A 4,193-nucleotide genomic window follows, 5' to 3' on the forward strand; every position below is an offset into this window, starting at 1 on the left:
GGGTCTGGGTGAAGTGGACACACAATTGGGAAGGCAGAGGCAGGAAGAAGGCTAAAGGTTCTGGAGCCATCTTGGTCCACACAGTAAGTCCAAGCCAGCCAGGCCTATATAATGAGACCACCACGTCTCAAAAACAAACAAAAGGGGATAGGTTGATGGGTTCTTATGACGAAAACACAACTCTAATGTAAAAGATTGATATGTTTCATGGAGAGGGGAAAAAAAACAAACAATAAAACTAAAGTCACGGGGCTGGGGATTTAGCTCAGTGGTAGAGCGCTTGCCTAGGAAGCACAAGGCCCTGGGTTCGGTCCCCAGCTCCGAAGAAAAGAACCAAAAAAAAAAAACTAAAGTCACATCATGCACGTGGCCATGAGGTTGTGGGAGCCACAGCTTAGGTAAGTGATCTACCTCAAAGAAGCAGGGTGTTTATTAATGTAAATGACTCAGAGCTGGGCCTTGGGCACAGATGTGTAGTTCTAACACTCAGGAGGCTCAGGCAGGATGATGGCAAGTTTAAAGCCTGCATGGCCTCCTGTGTCAAACACAGAGAAGGTGAGGTGATTCAGCACCTAAAGGTGTCCCAGTCAACCCTGATGCCCTGGAAGCCACGAGGTGGAAGGAGATAATATTTGAAATGTAAATAAATAAAAATCCAATAAAAAAAAAACAAAAACAGAAACAAACAAAAAACAAACAAACAAAAAAAAAAAAACCCACCACAGTTCCCAAAGCAAAACAAGCAAATGAAAACAAACTCCTGGGGCTGGAGAGATGGCTCAGTGGTTAAGAGCACTGACTGCTCTTCCAGAGGTCCTGAGTTCAAATCCCAGCAACCACATGGTGGCTCACAACCATCTGTAATGGGGATCTGATGCCTTCTTCTGGTGTGTCTGAAGACAGTGACTGTGTACTTATATACATTAAATACATTACATCTTTTTTATTTATTTTTTTATTAAATAAATACATCTTTTTTATTTATTTATTTATTTTTTTTCTTTTCTTTTTCTCGGAGCTGGGGACCGAACCCAGGGCCTTGTGCTTGCTAGGCAAGTGCTCTACCACTGAGCCAAATCCCCAACCCCACTTCAAGGTCCTTTTAAATTACATCCCTGACTCAGCAGTTAAGAGCACCTACTGCTCTTCCAGAGGTCCTGAGTTCAATTCCCAGCAACCACATGGTGGCTCACAACCATCTGTAAAGAGATCCGATGCCCTCTTCTGGTGTGTCTGAAGACAGCTACAGTGTACTCATATATAATAAATAAATAAATAAATAAATAAATAAATAAATAAATAAATAAAAATAAATTCCATCCCTGAATCACACATGGTAAAAGGAAAGAACCCACTTCTGTACACACATGAACACATACACACACACACACACACACAGATTCCCCCACACCACATATACATATCATACCACACACACACACACACACACACACAGATTCCCCCACCCCACATATACACATCATAACACACACACACACACACACACACACACACACACACACACAGATTCCCCCATCCCACATACACATATCATAACACACACACACACAGAGTGAAGCAAAGTAAAACATTAAAAAACAAAAATCAGAACAGCCCACAGAAGTCTGAGAAGGAAAGAGGCAAAGTCCAAGGCTGTCCCCCATGTGAACAGCCAATCCCCATAGTAGCTAAGATCCAAACGGGGCAGCAGGAAAGGTGAAAGGTATGGCAGGGTCTGCACAAGGCGAACCTTCTTGTGTGTGTGTGTGTGTGTGTGTGTGTGTGTGTGTGTGTGTGTGTGTGTGCCCATGCCTGCATGTGCAACAGGCACTTAGCAACAGGTCAGCTCTCATTCTTACCCAGAAGGTTTTGCTTTCCTGGTCTCAAAAGACTTGGTTTTGGGTGGGGCTAGAGGAGGGTAGTGTGTGGAGTCTATGGAGTCTATGCACTGAGGAAAGGCGCTCAGAGGGAGAAAAGAGAACAACAGCACACAAACAAGAACGCCTCACTCAGCGCACTCAGCAACCCAGTCTGTGTTGTTCTGCATCAGGTTTTTTTAAAGATTTATTCAGGGGGTTGGGGATTTAGCTCAGTGGTAGAGCGCTTGCCTAGCAAGCGCAAGGCCCTGGGTTCGGTCCCCAGCTCCGAAAAAAAAGAAAAGAAAAAAAAAACATAAATAAAGATTTATTCATTTATTATCTATAAGTACACTGTAGCTGTCTTCAGACACATCAGATCTCCTTACAGATGGTTGTGAGCCACCATGTGGTTGCCGGGAATTGAACTTAGGACCTCTGGAAGAGCAGTCAGTGCTCTTAACCACTGAGCCATCTCTCCAGCCCTCTGCTTTGGTTTTAAGAGTAACATCATAATGTGTGTACTGGAGTCAGCACCTTTGGCTGTGCTGGATCTGTCTTTCCTTTTTTCTTTTTAAAGATTCTTTCTCTGTAGCCCAGGTTGACCTCAAACTGCTTCTGCCTCCCCAGTGCTGGGATTACCGGCGAGAGCTCCCGCCCTGCCTGGCTCTAGTCAGCCCCTCTAGCCTGCCTGCCTAGTGTATTCCGTGAATCGCTTTATTTTCTACGGAAGATAGAACCTAGGCCTCACACAGGCTAGGCCAGCTCTTTCCACTGGCTGCCTGCAGCCCTGGCCAGTGCTTTAGGAAAGGGAAAATGAACTGAGGAGTTTCTTTCCTTGTTTGCTTTTTTGTTTGTTTGTGTTTGTTTGCTTCCAAGGCAGCCTCTCATTGTGTAGTCCTGGCTTTCCTAGAACTACTATGTAGACCAGGCTGGCCATCAAACTGAGACATCGACCTGTGTCTCCCAAGTGCTCAGACTGAAGGCACATGTCCTCACACTGGGCTAAACCCAGGAATTTCATGATCATGGAGGGATCTACATGGCTCTGCTGATAGTTTGTTCTTTCTCTGGGTTTCAGGACACCTGTAATACTTGGCTTCAGGAAAAGACCCATGCGTTACTGTGCATGCCCCCTGAGGCCCCTCATTCCCTTGGCCTTTTATCACAGAGAGGGCATGGTACAGGGCGAGGCTTAGGGCCTGGTTCGCTTGCAAGGGTGGCTGGATGGGAGCCGTCTGTTAGTTCCAGTTTGTTCCTCAGCTGTTATGGGAAAGGACTTTGTGAACCACGCCTTGGGCAGAAAGTCCACCTGGCCCCGCAGAGGCCTTCTAGACTTGGCAGAAAAACTCCTAAGGACCTAGCTAGGGTTCTCACTTTCATCTAATGATGGGAGTTTGCATGGGGTAGCTGAGAGGCCTAGCACTTGCTTGGCAGGAGTGAGGCCCAGTTTCATCTCCAGCAAAAGTATTCACTCACCCATTGCCTGGATCCACTTTAAGAACTTGGCTGGGGGGCTGGAGAGATGGCTCAGTGGTTAAGAGCACCCGACTGCTCTCCCAGAGGTCCTGAGTTCAATTCCCAGCAACCATATGGTGGCTCACAACCATCTGTAAAGAGATCCGATGCCCTCTTCTGGTGTGTCTGAAGACAGCTACAGTGTACTTATATATAATAAATGAATAAATCTTTAAAAAAAAAACAGTTAAAAAAAAAAAAAAAAAGAACTTGGCTGGGGGAGAAGGGCAAGGAAAGCAACTACCTGGCCTAGAACTTGCTCTGTAGACCAAGCCGGCTCTGCCTCTGGAGCACTGGGATTAAAAGCCTGTGACGTCACTCAGCAGCTGGCCAAGCTGATCTCCCACTGAATTTATGCAAGGCAGGCTGGTTTTGAATTCATAGAGATCTGACTGCCTGTTCCTCCCAAATGCTGGGATTAAAGACAAGCCTATCTAGGCACATTGGTGGTGCACAGATATACATACAGGCAAAATATATGTACACATAAAGGTGAATAAATTGTCAAAACAAATATGCCCATGAAGCTTGGTTCTGTGTATGTGTGTATGTGTGTGCATGTGTGCGTGTATGTGTGTGTGTGTGCATGTGTGTATATGTGTATATGTGTGTGCATGTGTGTGTATGTATGTATGTGTATGTGTGTGCGTGTATGTGTATGTGTGTGCGTGTATGTGTGTGTATGTGTGTGCATGTGTGCATGTTTGTGTGTGTGTGTGTGTACGTATGTGCGAGTGTTTTTCTCTTTTAGCTTGTCCTCAGACTCTCTACTAGCTGGGGGGATGACCTTGAACTTTTTTTTTTAAAGATTTATTTATT

The sequence above is a fragment of the Rattus norvegicus genome, chromosome 5 (assembly GCF_021556685.1).
Source record: "Rattus norvegicus strain SHRSP/BbbUtx chromosome 5, alternate assembly SHRSP_T2T, whole genome shotgun sequence".
NCBI classification, from domain to species: domain Eukaryota; kingdom Metazoa; phylum Chordata; class Mammalia; order Rodentia; family Muridae; genus Rattus; species Rattus norvegicus.